The sequence below is a fragment of the Strix uralensis genome, chromosome Z, assembly GCF_047716275.1.
Source record: "Strix uralensis isolate ZFMK-TIS-50842 chromosome Z, bStrUra1, whole genome shotgun sequence".
Classification (NCBI taxonomy): domain Eukaryota; kingdom Metazoa; phylum Chordata; class Aves; order Strigiformes; family Strigidae; genus Strix; species Strix uralensis.
The window spans coordinates 21,116,375-21,135,620 of record NC_134012.1 but is presented as its reverse complement, the minus strand read 5'-3'; positions in this window follow the sequence as shown (position 1 = coordinate 21,135,620).

Here is a 19,246-nt window from a genome sequence, read left to right as displayed (position 1 = left end):
CCTTAAAACTCTCCCGAGACTGCCATGTTCAGATAGTATCATCAGATCCCTTTGTCTCTTCTTCTTTGAATGCCCCCTCTGTCATGAGACCCACTGGTCACCCTCTTATATTGTGACATTCTCAATAACCTACAAAAATTCCCAGGGCCTTGCACAGCCTGCTTGGTTTCAGTCTGCTGGGTACTTTGATTTAAAATGTAGCACTTAGAAAAACACAGACTTTGAAAACAGTTTTACACATAAATTCACAGAGGCCAGGGTCTCAGGGCTGACAGCTGTTACACAATAAATATATGTGTGTTGGTTTTCTCCATTCAGTGGTCTTGCCACATGTGAGCTTGCTTTGAGTCTTGATCACAATCCTTCCCTTTTTCTGGGTGCTATCTCCTGGACTTCTCTGGTTAAATTTTCTCTGTTCTCTGGCCACAGCTGGGATGAAAGATCTTTCAGTCATACCTTTTTATCTCATCTGACATTGGAAGCCCTGATCAGCCTCAAGGCTTTCTCCAATACAATGTGATCCATGTTCACCCTCAGGTGAGAAATCTCTTGATTATCATGTGTATAGTGTCCAGATTTTGTAAGACCTAATTAATCTATTTATATATGTATGTTTTTCTGTAAACATAGTCCTTCTAGGCTAGTGTCTCTACAGAAGTTGTCAGACTTTAAAGACTGCCACATCCAAAACAGTGCCCAAGAAGCATTTCTTGGGGAAGAAACATTATATGAATGTACATGAGCCAAATTTAAAGAAAGAAAGACAGGACAACACCATGTAAGTGGTCACTGAATCTCTTTGAATTTCATAAGTTGTTTCATAAGTGTCTGAAACAATCAACAATCCCAAGTGTTTTTTCTGTGCTTTCTGATAATTTAGGATATCTTTCAACATTACCTCACTTAAAATTAATTCAGGGCTTCATTTCAGTACCGAAATTTACTAGACAATGCATTTCTGCAAAAGTATCACCATCACAATTTTCTGGCTTTACAAATAATGTTGTTACACTTTCCTTTCCTTACAAAGTCTTATGAGGAGGTTAATTTTAATATAAAGTTGCCACTGATATTTCAGTTTATTGTGTCATTGTTCTGATGTTGAAGGACAGAGTTACCACCAATACTAAAAATATATTCGATTAGATTACAATAAATATGCTTTCTCACTTAGGAGAAGAGGCCACTGTTTGATTTGCTTTGTCACATTACTGGCAGGAGATTAAGTTTGAGGCAATAAGAGTAGTATTCATACTTGGGACGTTGAATTGAAAATAACAGTACTGCCAGAGAACAAAATACATAGGAACACCACATAATATCACTATTTTCTCATTGTCATTGTCGCTTAACTGAAGTGTCTGTCATCCAGTGACATTTGATAAGCACTTTCTGTACAGCACTAAGAAATGCAATTGTTAACTCTTCATATAAACACCGACAAATGCATGCTTTCATCTAATTGTTTTTTCAGTGTTTTTAGTTATGGGACTGAATGAATCCAGTGATGTTATGGTCACTGAAAAGTTTTGGGTTTGAACAAAGCTCATGTTGAGAGCACCTGAATATTGTTGTTTGATACCTGTATGTCATACTTAAAACTATTGGTGGTCTTAGTATATTTATTTGAGAAATAAGGTGGGTGTTTAGTATAGACACAACACTGTTAATTTAATTCTTGGATCCTTGCTCCACGTACACTTGTGAAGTGAGTTTGTGAAGTTTTTACCTCCAGTGGAATTCTGTTATTAACATAATTTCCTACAGAACTTCCTTCTGGAAGATGAATTTCAGTGGTTAATGGCTAGCAGGCTTCTGAAGGGAGGGTTATTGATAAGGGACTGTTTGTCCTGGGACACCAGATGAATGTTTTAATCTCCTTATTTAATTTCTTAATCCCCTGTATTTCTTAGTGTCTTCTTGTATTTAGCTTGCTTTCTTCAGATTACGCCTCCAGTGCTCATATGTTCTATTCTAATACTCACATAAAAGCAAATTAACAATTCCCAAGACTCAACATGAGCCAGAGCCTTTAGAAGATTTCTTTATAATCATTTGATGTGGTAGTTTCAGACAATTAAGTAAATGTCCTGAATTTGATTAATATAATTTGTGGGGAGAGCTGAGCAGCCAAACTTCCAATGGCCCAGTACGCTACTAGGAAGCTGCTGGAGGCTACAGAAAATCTGGACAGCTGAGACAAAGGGGAGGAGATAATTGTGCATTATTCCTTTTTTTTTTCCCCCAGATTTTTAAGATTTCCCTAATTTTGAAGAATTATCATATCTGAACCCAGAAAGATCAGTTTGTTGGATGGCTCAATTATGGTTAGGGAGGTTGACAGCTAACAAACTTTCAATAGCATCAAAAGACTCTATCAAGGTGTAGATATGTCACTTATGCTTTATGTGTTTTCTCCAGTGATGATGCTCAGATTTCTCTAATTTAAGGCATAGTCTGAGTCTGGTTTAGAGAAATCCAAATGGGAAGATTGCAATGCATCATTGGAATATTGTATTTCTATTCTGAGATCCCTTTACTTTGGAAGAATTCGCTGCTATGGACAATACTTTTTTCTTTCTTGGTTTCTTCAAGCAAATATTCTGAAAGCTAAAGACCACCACACATATAGTCATGATATATATATATACTTTTATGGTAATAGAGAGAAAAAGAATGTCATTCTTTTTAATTACTTTAACACTTCCACAGAAAAATAAATGATTCATTACACAGAATTACAGTAGGTTTTAGCTAGTGAATTTAACCTTTTGTTAGTGTCTTCCCTAAGATAATTTACTTGTCACCCCAAAAATCCCCCCAAACAGACAAAATGCCACCTAGGACATGCTCAGCTATGAAACAGTAACAGTATGGCTTATGTATCTTACTAATATGCCCTAGTTTGTCATGGGAGTAGCTGACAGGTATGCCTCAGACTCTCTGTTTAGGACTGTCAAAGATTCATGAAGATCTGCTCTTCCAGATATTTAAATTAATGGGAAAACCTACATTAAATTCAGTGAAGGAAAGAGGTCTGGAATAAGAATCCTGCCCATATGTATTTCTTTTCCAATATATTAAGACCGAAATCCTTTGCCCATACATTACTAAGTGTTACACAGGGGCTACTAAGCTACCTCCTGTTGAAGACAATGAAATCATGCAAGCATAATTCAGACACCTCAGCAATACTAGAGGCATGTTTAAAATGTATTCAGGCAAGTTATCACTCTACCTACATCACTCAAAGCAATGTAAAGAAGAAAAGTGAAAAGTCTAGTTTGGTTGCCAATCCATTGGACAATTATATGCTTCCATAATAGTAGACTTCAAATTTTAACTACAACTATAGATAGCTCCATTGCTCCACTGCAGCCATTAGATAAATTACTATCAATTCTGGGGTATCCTAACATTATCACTGTGAGCTTATTTCATGAGAAAAAAAAAACCAGTCAAGTCTATGTCAAATATATTTTTTTCCATGTGAAAGACTGTAGTACTTCTAAATTGAGTTACCAAGCCATCAGCAGAATATCTTTACTTGATGAAAAAGTCTAAATATAACCTGCAGTACTGTGGCAGATAAAAGAACAAAAGCCATAGTAAACATAATTTTGAACAAAAGCAATGAAAACTGAATGATGTCTTTTTCTGCCAAGAATGCTCAGCTATGCTCAAAACCATCTTGCAGTTCTCCTCTTCAGGATCCAGGCCTATCAGAATGTCTTCTAGGCATTTGCCTGATAAATGAACCCATAAAATGACAAACTTGTTCTTCTGTGGGTTGTTGACAATGTGCAACATTCTTCTGTGACATTTGGCAAAAAGTCAAAGTTGCTACAAATCAACAGATTGAATTAGCATTGTTTTGAGGACTCTGAACTGACCTTGAATGCATAGATTTTATATAGCTTGCTAATGGCATCATATCATGGATTTCATTACTACTATAACCATAACAACAACTAGAGATTATTACAAAGCTATACTGTAAAATACACCAGTTCAAATGATAATGCAGAAAAGAGGCTGATCAGGCCCATTCTATTAACAAAGAAACACAGAGAATGATGAGCCTGGGGATCTGTGTGATGAGGTCATAAAATGTGACATAAAAAGATTGCAACTTTTAATGTTCCATCGATTTCACCTTTAGACACCCTATTCAAATTCAGCTAAAGGATTTTCTTTTGGTATAGCTACTAATTTAAACTCTGAGCAAAAAATTAACATTTTTATAGGCTATTTATCTTGTATTACAGTATAAGCTGCTAGTGTTAAAGAGAACTAAATGGAGATAAAAAATGTTAAGATTTCTTGCTGAAAACTCAAAATATTTAGTTAAGTAAAAAAAGTTTAATTTAGAATTTCATTTTTGTCTAAATCTCTTATCAGCTTTACAGAGTATGAAATTATAGGAAATGGCAAAACTTAAAGTACTGAACATCTCTTGGTAATTTCACAAAGTATTTGATTTCCTGTTTGTGAAAAACAACAGGAATTTATCTGAATTTATATATGCTTATCTGAAGTGAACTAAATTACTTACTTTAACTTTTATTTTTTAACTGCAGAGGTAAATTCCTATTTTAGTCTTTGCATGCATTTTAGTTATGCCTGTTTTGACTGTTTTTCCTAATTTTTTGATTTTGTTTTCACATGTTAGCTTGACTTTTTTTCAGGCAAGGAAAGAAAAAACTGGGGAGGGGGAAAGCTGACTCTAAAATAATCCCCAAATAAACATTGAAAGTAACATTAAAATGTTATTCATTACAGGTAGAAAAAAAATTTTTCATGATTATGGCAACCAGACTGGGGACTGAAAATGTACACATGAATTATATCTTCAATTACACTTCAAACATCTTACATGATGGGAATCATACAAATAGGATTTCAGGTCACAGTGGGGCACACCTGCTTTGGTTTTACATGAATTTCCTTTCAATGTTTCAAGCCCATCCCATCAGTTACAATAAAATTCTTGTATCATTTCCAACTATATTTCATAACTCATTTCTTTTCTGCTTTCACTACTGACCAGCTTTCTCTCTGCCCTCGACCTGGTCCTCCCTTTTGCTCAGTAAAAAAGAGCCCTTTTGCTCTCCAGCTCATGTATGCCATCTTCTGAACATTTTCCTCAGCTTTGCCTTGCATTTCCTACACCAGTGTGTCCAGGCAATCTCCTCAAAGAACAAGGTTCATGTTCTCACAAAGGCTTTTTATTGATGAAGAGAAGTAGGAAAAACAGTTGAGATGAAGGGAATTGTTTCCAACACAATTTTTAACCATGGATTTCCATTAGGTTGTATCTTTTTAAACACAGTTGCCTTTTTTATTACATCCAGGTGGTACTGAGATGGCAATCAAATCTGCTGTGTTCCAAACTGACTCAGATAATGTTTTGTAATCCAAAATCTTTTTTTCATGGAGTAACCAACTCTTCCTCAGCAACTTATAGTTGTTTTCATGCATAAGAATATGACTTTCATTTAACGATAGACCTGCTATTCAGTTGGTACCTGAAACAGTATAACTTATAAACCAGAACTTTATAACATTATTACAAGTGCCTGTGGTAACTTTGATTTTAATTTGGTTTCTTCACTTGTATGCTTCTTCTGCTAAAGATCAAAACTACAATATTGACCCTCTGAAGTGAGGGGCAGTGGCTGAAAACAAGTAACATAGCACAGAATAAAACATTGCAGATTAGCTGTACTCGCTACACTCGATGAACATGAGCTTTCTCATTATTCTTTCCTTCTATCACGTAAATGTGTTTGGCAAAACAGACAAGAGATGTCTGGGAGGTTTAAAATCTGAGTTTTCAGCTTCACAGCAGATGGTAAGCCATAAATCTGCAGGTGTCAGAACACGGGTTTCAAAGGCTTTTGCAGCCATCTCTGAATGTCTGATATCTCTGAATGCTGCATGAATATATAACAATACTGGAAATTTTATATGAGCACTGGAATTTGACATAACTTTTTTCTTTGACTAAGTCTGTGATCAGAAGTTTTCAAACTCGCAGACTTCTCTTACACTGTTATGGGTTAGCCCCAGTAGACAGGTAAGAACTACATAGCTGCTCACTCACTCCCCCGTTCCCCTCCAAGTGATAGAGGAAGAGCAAAGGAGAAGTAGGAGCAAGGCAATATGAGGGTCAAGATAAAACTTGGTTTATAAGTGAAGAAGAACAGGAATAAGAAAGAAAGAAAACAAAACAGAGCAAATGATGCAAAGGCAACCACTCACCACTTCCCATGGGTAGACGAGTGTCCAGCCCATTTGTCCTGTGGATGCAACTTTTCTCTTTTCTGGGAGGTCTATGGTTAGCAAAGTCAACCTGAGTTCTACCGTTACCCTGATTGTTGCCCATCTGCTGGGCTACAGTGGGGCATCTTCCAATCATTACTTTCCTTATAGGATTTTGCAGGAGAAAACAGAGTAGTCTGAAAAATGAGAGACTCCAGCTCTTTTGTTTCTACTTGCTTATAAAAAGGAACAATTCTCTCAACTTTCTAAAAGAAGGTGTCTCAGGATCCTTTTGGGGTTTTACAATGAAACCTAAGTCATGGGCAGAACTCCTGTATGACACAGGGCTTGGGGGGGTACACTGAACAGTTTTTCAGTAGACTTGGAACAAATTTAATTCTATAATTAATTGTATGATTATTTAAAAGCTGCCATCCAAAACTATTTGATTTTCTCTTGCAATGAAATTGGCATTTTCATACAGATGTAAACTGTACAAATATAAAAATTTGCTATGAAAACGACAAATATTAAAAGGTCACCACCATTCAGAAAACTTGACTTGTGGAGAGGGTTTGGTTCTTCACTGTGGTGGTTTAGCCCCTGCCAGGGTCTGAGACCAGGCGGCCACTGCCCCTCCCCCACAAAGGGAGTGAAATACAAAGCCCCGAGGCTGAGATAAGGAAAGGTTTAATACAACAGTGCAACAGCAACACAACAAACAACAACAATAACAATAAGAATAACAGTAATAACGATGAACAGAGCAAAATATCTACCAATACAGCAGTGAGAACAGAGGAAATCCCACAGTACACGCGGTAACCCCTTGTCCCGCTTCTGCGCCAGGATGTGACATCCGCATGGTATCTGAATAACCCGGCTAGAGCTCCCCCCTCCACTGCTAGGGAAACTTAACCCTATCCTGGCTAAACCAGGACATTCACTAACATGTATTTATGTGAAACAAGAATAACTGCATAAATGACAATGGATTTACAATCTTATGGAAATTAGAAGAAAATAAGAGTCAAAACTGAATTTGCAGATGAGCACATTTATTTAATTTGACAAAATCATTACATGACAAAACTGCATTCCAGTTTTTCCTTGCCAGGAACTGACTGCTTGATAAATATATTAATTGTACATGTGTCCTTTTAAATAAAATATAATTGTCTTAAGATTTTTGGAAGTGTAAGTAAATTTATACTTTGTTATCTTTTTTGAAAAACTCAAGCATGTTCAAACTAGCTGATTTTAAATGTATCTGTCCACCAATGTGGTTATCCTTGTCTAATTAGTTTTGCTACATTGCTACAATAATTTTTCTTGACACGACATTGAATAGAGGCTCAGAAGGCAATCAGCAACTAATAATCATAATGGCCATTCATTACACTTGTTGACTGAGCAATTAGTAACTATGTCACTTTGCTTGTGTACAGGCTAGTCTTTCATGTACTCTTTTTTTTGCATTATAAAATCTGGACACATGATGGATGCATATTTGAAATCACATGCAAAGTTCATCTCAAATTCTTACTGCATTTAGAATGGAAAATGAAAGAAACATGAAGTGGGAGAAATATGAAGTAAACAGTAACAACAGAATGATGTATTGCTCTACTAATTTGGACCCAGAATTCCTCTCTGCAAACAATGCATATCTCACTCCATTTTAGATAGAAGCCAGCTTAGAGATAAAAGTGAAAAAATTATGGTAATATCTCTGGTGAAATGTAGATGTGGATCTAGATGCAAACATATATTTGGACATTCTGTTATTGATCCCTACATGACTGAATTGCTGATACTGGAATGCTGAATATATAAAATGGATGGCGCATACGTGTACATCTTTTCACAGAGGAACAATTCTCAGAAAATTACATATATCAGTAAAATACTAGACAGCTGTCTGTTTCCATTTAAAAAAACCCATATAAAACAGATCTACTGACAAATTCTTGATATGCACAGCATCAAAGAAACCATTGCATGGACAAATCAAACATTTAGATTGAGGTAAAGGACTTGTTGGGAAAAAAAAAAAAAAAAACAACAAAAAAACAACATATGGTGATAATGTAAAGGAGTGGTAGTAGCTGGTAAATCTAGCATTAAATATTTCCATTATGACTTGGAAATCATCAAGCTAAAGGACATCCAGAAAGGCTGCCTTTTCAAAGTTCTTCTTGGAATACGAAAAGAATTAATATTGTTGCAGCATTAGCCCAAGACTCAGCTTCCTCAAAGAGTGGCCATGAAATAGCCATCTGATTGATTTTGTCTGTATATGATTTAAGTACGCACACAGAGTACCTACCACACCTTGGTTCACACCAGTACAAGTTCTGCTAATAAACACGTTTACTTCTACTAGCAGCAACACAAAAAATGGTGATGCACCTCTCACAGTGACACGCTGTTTAAAGTACAGACCAGTCATTGTCACTTTGAACAGATTGTTTCTGGCAGAACATGGCAACATGTTCAAGAGTAATCACTTGATGAGAACTTCATTTAACCATGTCCAGTTTAGCTTAGTTCTGACAGAACTAAAACAACAGCTGACATGAAAGAATAGTTCTTTATTCTATTGTTCAAAAGAATAATATTTCCTCTTTGACTTTAAATTTCTATGGCAAAATATGACATATTTTATAGAATCTTAATATTGAAAAGTTGAAAAAAATTAGATCTTTATTACTGTTGCAGTATCACAACCTAGAAAATGCCTCGCAGACCAAAGTTACAGATCTAGTTTCATAGTGGAGATTTTTCTATCAAAGTTAAAAAACCTGTTTATGTGCAAATGTAAACAATAGCTAGCTATTGTTAAATACGCAGAAGCTTGAAAAAAATTGTTGTGCTGTGCCAAGGGCATAGAGTGGAGGAATCACATTATTGAAAACAGAAAATGCATGGATTGTAAAGGAAGGATGAGAATTCACAATAACAGACTAATGATCATTCAAAGATCTGAGAATATATTCTTCCATTTTTAACAGTGAAATTAAATGTTTGCACAACACTGAAACCAACAGATCCCACTACTGTTAGGGAAAAAAATTGTTGCTTAATATCATAATATAGTCCTCAGTTCTTCTTGTGCAGGGTTGGAGAGTCTTTGAAAATGGGCATTCATGATCAAAGTACCACTCTTTTTAAAAGTATCTTCAATAAATAATCAAAGAGCTTCCCTGCTGTTTTCTTTAGGATATAGGGCTCCTTTCATAATTGCTGGTTTCAAAGTTAACTTTTCAGAGAGAAGGGGGGAGGGTAGAAGAGAAATTGGTTGTTTAAAAGATGTTCCAGTTCTCACCACCACATTTTATTGAAAGAGAAACCTTGTTACAAACACTGTCAGATTAAATTCTTTGGCAATGAAGTGAGAAATCTGTGGTCCCTTAATATTTGGTTAAGTCTTTTTTCTGCTTGTGAGGCAGGAGGATTCTTTGAACAATTAAAGTGAGACTTTGTTTCCAGCTTTTAAAAAATAAAGGGAAAACTTTGCATGATCTATGACAGTGTTGGGAAATTTCAGACCAGTGTAAAGTTAAGGAGCTAAATATTTACTCTATGCTGAGATGATCAGATCTTGCTTTGGCAACCTGAGAAAGATTTCAATGCATTTAGCTAGGGATTTTTTTTTCCTGTTTTGTTCAAAACCATAGGCTCCATATTAAGAGAAGAAGCAAAAAAATCTCTCAGTAAATTACTTAAAATTATGCATGTCACACCAATGAATAATAATTTGCTTGATAAATAGTAGAAAATATTATCTGGATTAAAATGATAAAGGCAATTTTGGTAATAAACTGGGAATAATATATAACTTGAGACACTGGGAAGCTGTCCTTCAGCCTAATTTAGCTTCCAGCTGTGACTCAGGTTTTGAGATGAAGCTATTTATTTCGAGTAATTGTCATAAAGGTTCAGGCAAGATGTAATGTAATGCCATGGCATAGCAGTTGACCTTTGAACTGCTACAGAATAAAATATTATGCCATTTAGAATTATCTATCCTAAATATTTTTTCTCTCACTTTTTTCTAATTGCTTTAAGTTAAAATGTTTGGGGTTTTTTAATCTGAATTAGGATCCATTTTGCTAAATAAAGACAAACATGGTTTTAAAAATAAAGTAACTCTACGGACTGAAAAGTAATATGCCTTGTCCACATTTACATTTGCTTCAAATACTGTGTTTTGTTCAAGGACAGAGTGAAACACACCATACATATCTGTAAATATTTAGGTATGTAACCAAGAATTTATTGATAGTATAATTGAAATCTTAACAGTCTAATTCAGGAATAGTCTACATTTAATAGTTAAAAAAAAAAATAAATAATGCAGTTAAAATTATTATACACAGTCTTTGTTTCTACCTCTTTTCTTCATGTGATGCTAACTCTCCAGCTACTCCTCTGGATCTTAAAGTTGATGGTCTCACCCTGATGTTGGCAGTGGGAGTGGGTTTCATCATGTGGAATCCTTTTCTGGAAAGAATATGATGTCCGTTGGTGGTTTCTCCTTCCTCATTCTAGGATCCACATGAAGTTATTTTTATATATTTACTAATACACTTTTACACATAACTGTTTTTGAAGCTCCATGTTACACGTGAATTTGTTGTATAAGGTGACTTTTACCTATAGTAGACATAGACCAATTTCTTTTTCCTCTTTGTTACCCTTAAAACCAGTTTTGCCCAGCTTTAGGTATGTATTTCTTTAACTGATTATGGTTGAGTTGTTTATAGCTGTGGGGTGACCACTGGCAAACCTGTGCCCCGTCCTGTGTTTCCATTTCTGCTGTGATGTCAGGCCTTCTCTGCACTGTGTGGTTAAAGTTAAGGTCAGAAATACTTCATTCTTCACTGATTCACTGCTTGTCACTGCTATCTGTATAAAAATATGGTTGTACCACACAAAGATACACAAAAGTAAAACAAATTAGGCATAGACACCTGGTCCACTAGAAAAATTGCTGACAGTTAAACCAAATTACGACAAAGCTGGAAGTAGATCAAGAAAAGTTCCAACACAATAGGCCCAAAAAGCCTCCCTCCTGAAGTCTTCCAAATTTGCTGCAAAGATTATGGCCTGTTACTAGCAGTGGCAATGTTGTATTACAGTCTTATTTGTTACAACTTCCAGCAGAATGTATGCAGGTTTGCTGACTGTAGACAATGCTGTGATTCAGTCATACTGGAGTTCTGAGCCAGTTACAGTACGTGCTAAAATTATGTTAGCTCTGGCAGTACAAGAGCCTTGCATTGGCTAATTTATCCTGTTATAAATGTATGTAGTGCAGAATGTGAAGTACTGACAATTCTCCAGATTAACTACATTTGCAAAAGCTTCATCCACTGAATTAGGGACTTGTATTGGCAATGGCTGGATTTAAATGCCATTTGGTATTGAAGCTGATTTCCAAAGGAACAGAGGTGGCAAAATGTGTATATTTGGTACCTGGTCAAGAAAATGTGCCTCAATTTATAGCTTCATAGAACCATACCCATCTAGATATAGACCAGTGGAGGTATCAGACATTTGTGCCAAAAAATGACTCTAACAATTACCAAGAAGATATCCACACTATTTCCTCTATATAATTTCATGGCCCAGACATTCAGTCAGAATCATCTAGGAGATCTAACAGATTTTGTTCACAAGCAAATACAATCCTGGTTCCTCAGTAGCAGCCTGCAACTTCCCATGTTGAGTCCTACATCAGATTGGAGAAAGAACAAGCTTAAGAATCAAGGAAAAGACCACAAGAACAGCCTGGACTTAGCATTCATGTAGAAGAATTATTTAAGAGTTGAGAATTTGTTTCTTTGAACTGCACTGCCTGATAAAAAATAAAGTCTGGAATGACAGTCAAACCCATGTTTGTGAGCTGCATATCCTGCAGCAAACATTATTGGTAAACAGAGAATCTGTGTATCTATGCAACAAAAAGAAAGCAATTCCACCTTTGTATTAAACAAATAACCCAAAAAAAACCCTCCAGGAGAAGTCCATTTATTCTTTCGCTGGATGCAAAGAATCTAAGTAGACTGTGAAACACCTGGAATAGTTCTCCCAGTCAGAGTTGCATGGCTGTGTCACTGGCAGCAAGACCTTCTTCACCTTCACTCTAGGGAGGATGTAAGATTATACTACTTCTCAACCAGGGAGAATAAAATGGCTTTTCAGCAAGACTGTATTTGCCTCTGTGGTGGTGCAACCCTGCTGCTCTTAGGCCACTCACTGCTTAGTGCAACTTTCCTCCCCTGGGTCACATGCCAAACCAAGATGTATAGGGAAAGGTAGGGAATCAGAGCGTAAAGGCACTCCCTTAATGCTCCTGATTCCTACCTCCCCTGTTGCTTGGGAACAGACCACATGCCAACTCAAATGGCCTGGGAAAGGCAGTAGACCAGAGCTTAAGGTGCCCCCTTAGTCACCTGGTTCCTGACCCCCTCCTCTCCTACTGTTTGAGAACAATGACAAAGGCAGGGGATCAAAACACTAAGGCACTCCCTTAGCCCACCTGGTTTCTGCCCCCTTCTCTTACCATTTAAAGAACAATAAGAACCATCAATTCTTCCTGACAGCCTAATACATCTGTACTCAGTTGTGGCCCAAAGTGGGGTGATACCACAACTCCAAAATCTAGGAAGTTCTTGGTCTGTGCAGCTGGTAGAAAGTACCAAAATATTCTGTCATCCGAGTCGGGCTGAAATGAAAAAGTACCTGACAAAAGTCAATTATCTCAGACCTTATAAATAGCGAATCTAAATGAGACCCTTTGAGCTGTCCTGGATCTCAGTGGACTGTAACCAGCATCTCTCCTGAGCTGGGACACCTGTCAGGCTCAGACTTCTCAAAGATTGAAGATTGTCTGCCCACAAAGCTGACAGAAGACCAGGGTGAAGTCAGACTCCTCAAATCTCAATTATCACCCATTGAGAAATACTAATGCATTGCAAGTATTTGGTCCAAACTCGACAAAAGGGAAATTTTAACTATAGGCTAGCCTCTTCCATCAACCTCTTTGCCTATCTATGTGTTTAACTACACACATTTGCCTTCATGATAGTGTCTATGTATTTCACTGGATATCCAAATATTTCTGCGGTTTATGTATGTGTGTATGTTTTGTGTTTATACATATATACGTATATATATACACACTTTGGTTTAGAATACCTTGCAGTAAGTTAGTGTGAATCATGTCATTCTCAAATCTGTAATTAAGTGGCTCTTTTAATCATAATATATTTTACTAGATCACTTTGTTGACCTTTAAATCCATCAACCATTAAGTGTTGCTAAAATTCAACCTTTGGTCTACCTCACACCATGAATATATCTTAAAATGATATTAAATCATAACTGTGTGAGATACTTTCATCTGCGACAGCCCCCCATAGCAACATTCTGTCATTCCTGGATCACAGGAGCTAATTAAGGAGACACAAGAGCTTTGGAGACAGGAATGTCTTGACAATGAGAGAGGTCTGAGTAGACCTGCCCAAAGACAGGATGTGGCTGTCCCCCAGTGTGCCTTCATGGGAAACACGTACTTACATGACACGTATAAGAGAATTTGTCATGAGACCCACATGCTCACATGTTAGTTTTGCTGATTGCTTAAAGCACCTCCATTCCACACTTACCATTTTCTTCTGTGGTCCTTTACTGGCAGGAAATTTGACCAAACTTCTCTCTAATTTTTTCTGATACTCCAGAGGCAGATGTGAGGGATAAAAATCAGGCCTTACGAGAAACATGGACTGAGAAAAACAGCCTGAGAAAGAAAGAAAAGTTAGCAGGGGGAGTGGAGGCCCTCTGAGCTAAGGAATGCCTCAAACACTCACAAGATGAAACTATAGTCATGGGGTGGATAATGTGGAGGTCGAAGCTGATAAGGCTGCCCAAATAACATATGATGCAGCTGGAAGGGGAAGCCCTGTGGAGACAGGACAGTTCTGCTCTGGTGCATCTGGTCAAATTTCAAGGGCCATCTGTCCGGTGAATGACCTTTGCTTCACTATCCACGAAATATATATTAAAGTTAACAGCCCTCAATACGCTAACGCAGACTAACAAGATCATGCGAATTACATCATCCCATGAAACACCTTACCCCTCCCTGTACATGGGATACGTAGGTATGTGGGTCGACCTAGGGGATGGACCCAAGGAAAGTGGGTATAAAACGAGGGGGAGGGAAGGGGGGGGGGTGGGGGGGGGTGGCGTGGAGAGTGCAGTGCAGCGAAGAAGACAGATGCCTCCTGGAACCCTCACTGGCGGGATCAATGCAGGAACCCAGACTGGTGATCTCTATTCCTCTATTCCCTCTATCTCTCTCCTTTCCTTTTCCCCCTTTTCCTTCATTACCATTAAGAAATGCAAGGCATATTTTGTCATGTGTCCAATTAGTACATTGTGGGAAGTTAATAAACATTTGGACTTTGAGACTTGTGTCACCATTGTCCACTCCGTTGGAGATTTACAAATCTGAGTCACTCGTCTCCCTCATCTGAGAGGGATGTGACAGCACTGCTGTCAATCAGTCTCATCTGTGTAGACCTCATTTCCCTGTTGAAATGAGGAACTTTGCATGGAAGATTATGGCTGAACTACAATACTGTTCTCGACATCTAACTCAGTAAGAAGAGTGTTCAAGATGCAACTTGTAGTAATGTAACACTCTTAACAATTCTTATGGTATTCTGAAGCCAATTACTAGAAATCAAGTCGTTTGAGAAGCTTGGAAGAGATACTTTTACTGATCTTTAGTTAACATTATAAATAATGATAATTACTCTTAGATAACATCTGAAAGTAAAGAACAATTAAGAACATGAACACAGGGCTGAATAGAAAAAAAGATGAAATACCATTTCAACTTGCCTGTACCTGAAATTGTTTGTTTAAATGCCAAACTTCTTCATGAAGAAGGTGAAAAATGACAACATGATTGCAGTGCTGCCCCATTTACCTTGCTGGAATTCTGATGCTTAGGACACTTACATCCGATTTATAGATAAAGTCCCATAGCAGCTTAGTTGTCAGGTAACTAATGACATGCTTGACACAGACCTTAGCCAATAATAAAAATATTTAGCACCTGTTTATGGTAGTTTTTCTCCTGCACAGGCAAATATTCATGTTCTAAAATAATAACAATGCAAAATTCTTCTTCCTGAATCACTGAAATCCCAAGGGGGCTCACCCAGTCTTTGCTTTGAAAATAGACACACATCTCCGCTTAGACATTTATGATGAAATAAGTTAGGCATTGTGATTACTTTTTCTGCCTGCTTCTCTAATGACTTTTCACGACCATTTCAGATGATGGGTGGCAGCTAGATCCACTGGTTTCAAGGGGTTTCAGTCCAACACTATATTATTCTTGAACTACTCCAAAAATTTCTTGCTTACTATAGCAAGGTAAAAATGACTTCATCTATTATGGAAAACACAGAATAGGAGTTGGTTGTGTTAAGATCTTGGCAGCAGCATATTTTGAGAAGTAATACACTAAGACAATTCATTAGAACAAGGCAAGAGTTCATACTACAGATACGAACAAAGCAGGAGTGTAGCAGAGAGGTAATTTTTCCAGTGAGTACAGTACAGTACAGTACATTATCAACTGTGCTAAAAAGCAATGTGGAAGCTTGACCAAGCAACTGTTCTACCCAGTAGTCCTCAGTGTGGCAGAAGGATCCCTGAAAACACATGGCCAGTGTTTTGCAGTCAGTATTACTACTTGAGACATTTATGACACTTTGTCATGCTGAATCCTGTATTTATGGTGCTATCATATCTATTTATGGTAGGAGTTGGGCCACTCCTCAAACATGCACTGTTGCTCATTTCATATATTTGTGGCAAATATATACCTCAATTGTTTAATGAATTAACTGCATTCACCCTAATCAACAAGCTTTATCTGTCTTAAAAGAATCAGTCTGAGGCTACTGCCTGATTTGCAAATGTACTTTTAGCCTGTTCCCCTCTGAATCTTAGATTACTCCAGGATAAATTTAACTATTTAGAGATATGATTGAGTAACTTCAAGATATCCTTTGCTAGGATATCTACAGTACAAGTTCTTCTTGATGACTCTGTGCACATTTATCTTCTGTAATCATAGTAAACCTGTTGCAATAACTGTTGCAATCTCTACTGGAGTTCACTATCACTTCTGCTCTATGCAGCCCAAAGCATACACATGAATTGTCAAGTTCCTTGCTGCAGTTTCTGAACTTCTCTCAAGTATTCAGTTCTGAATTAATTTAACTTCAGTTGTGATCGGTTTTCTGTTAAATAATTTCTTTAAACAAGGCTGCTTGCCTTTCTACATATGTCATACATTATACCATACTTATGCGCTTAATGCATGAATTAATTACAAAAAAAATTTAGAGTTGTATAATCTAGATTTGATTAAATTCTGATAATACTGCCTTCTGCACTTAAACATTGTACAATACTTTCCAGACATTTGATGTGGGCATAGTGTGTTTCAAATTGCACACCAAAACATGCAATTTATGGCACTGCCAGTTCAAGCCAGCAAAACAAATCACAAAGGAAAGGTCCATGTTCAATGTGATTCTCAGGGCTTAATTTAACACAAAAGAAAAACCTGTGGTGGAGCTGCAAGTGCATCTTGTTGGGCTGGCTACAGTGGTGAAATGTCATCTGTAAATGCAGATGAGGGACAGCCACTATTTAACACTCCTGAAGTCCTCTTGCTAGACACATCCACTTAATCATGTCCTGTTTGTTTTTGCTGCATAGTTAACAGGTTATTCAGAAACCAACATAAAAGTTGTGAGATGGCTGAAAAAACCTGTTTGGATCATCAGGATCAAGGATAGTGGTTAATCATTCATATTGGGCTTCAAGGTAGTTACAAGTAGAGGTTCTCAGCATCCACCATGGGACTTTTAATGTTTAATATCTTTATCAATGATCAGGCAGAAGAGGTGGAGTATGCATTCACCAAGTTAGCAGATGATACCAAGTATGGGTGAATCAGCCAATGCACGCAAGAGAAGGTCTCCATCTGGAGGGACTGGGTCTGTCGAGATGAAGTGACTGGCAGGAGCCCCATGCAATTTGGGCAGGAGAGAAGGGCAGTCCTGCCCATGGCAGGCAGACACCAACAGAAATGCTGGAAGCTCTGGGAGCAGCTCTGGGGAGAAGACCTCTGGCTCAGGTGGGCAGCGAGCTGGGCAAGGGTCAGATTTACATGCAGGCAGTGGTGAAGGCCAGCAACACCAAGATGGAGTGAACAGAACACAGTTCAGGAGCCATTGGAGAGGATTATTATCTATTTCTCAAGCAATTGACATCTGAAATACTGCAATCTGTCTAAGTGTTGATAAAACAGATCAAACCCAGTGGCAGTCGCCAAGACCATTGGGGGCCAGAGCACAGGTCCTGTGAGGTAAAAATGAGGGGCTGGGGCTGAATCAGTTTGGAGCAGAGAGGAGCAGTGAGGGTTTTGGTGTAGGGAGTATGGAGGGAAGAACTTGTAGCCTACCCCTACCTGCAAAGATGTTGTCAAGAGGTCAGAGGGAGACTCTTTACTGAGGTGCACTGTAGGACCACAATAGGCATCGGTCAGAGTCTGACATGAGAGAGGTTCCTACTGGATAGAAGGGGGAGGGGTGGGGAGGATTTAGGATAATTAAGCAGTGGAAAAAGTTGCCTAGAGAGCTTGTAGAGTTTCCATCTTTGGATGTCTTCAAGATCTGGCTGGAAGAAGACCTGAGCACCTTAGTCTGCATGCAATGTTCACCCTTCATTGTAACTATGTTTTCCCTTGAAAGCATTGATTGTTTCCTGTGGATTCATCCAAATATTCATACCAAACTTTAGTGGACATGTCCTTCATTCCGAGTGGAAGAGATTTTCCTTATCAAAATATAAAACCTGTTACATATGTACACTAACTGTCTTAAAGACCTCCTTGCGTTTCTTAATTTATTACTTTTTTTTTTTTTTTGCTATGTATTGAACTGGGGATTTCTCAGATATATTGGTGATTAGACAGCTCTTTTGACTATCATATAAATATTTAATATGTTGCATTTTTTTCCATTTTTTAAAAAATACATATAATATTATTCAACTTTGTCAACTTATTCTGAAGTGTCATAAACTGTCAAATCAATGTCAGTGCCATTGACATGACGAACTATAATGCTCCTTCAAATGCACATTATGGCCTATCATAGGCTGAGCTATCGAGTTTTTCAACTGGTGAATCATTGCCTCAATAGATCACAGCTTCTCCAATGCAACAAAATAAAAAGTATCAAACATGCTTGAAAGACTGTTATTAAATAACTCAATTGTTCAGAAAACAACATAATATCCAAAGCTATTAACCTGTAATATGAACATTACAAATTAATTTTTTGCTAAATTGTTTTTTTAGGGTGATACTTTTTAATTATTGAAAAAAGTCTTAAGCACTTGACCCTTTCATTAAAAATAATAATTATTATTATTACTGCATACTTGGATTAAAATTGTTTTGCATGCTTCAGACAATGAAAATCAAATTTCTTCTTTATTTTTTTTCCTGGCCTCTTCTAGTCTACTATCAAAGCCCTCAGAAAGTCTCTACCTTAACACACTACAGAGACATCTCCTAGGAGACTTCCCCCAACTATTTATCTTGGTGCAGAGAACCTGAGAGAACTATTTTGGAATTGAACAACACAGTTCCTGAGCTGACCATAGGAATCACACATTCTGAAGGCCCTCATTTCCCTTCATCTCATTATTCTGAATAGTCCACAAAAACACAGAAAGAAAAAAAAGTGACAGTTTCACTATCTCATGCCAATGATATTTATGGGCCATTACTGCAAAACTACATTTCTGTGAATATCATAAGTGACTTATGATCACAAATTTTGCAGTCCCTGTTCATACTGAGAAAGAATATCTC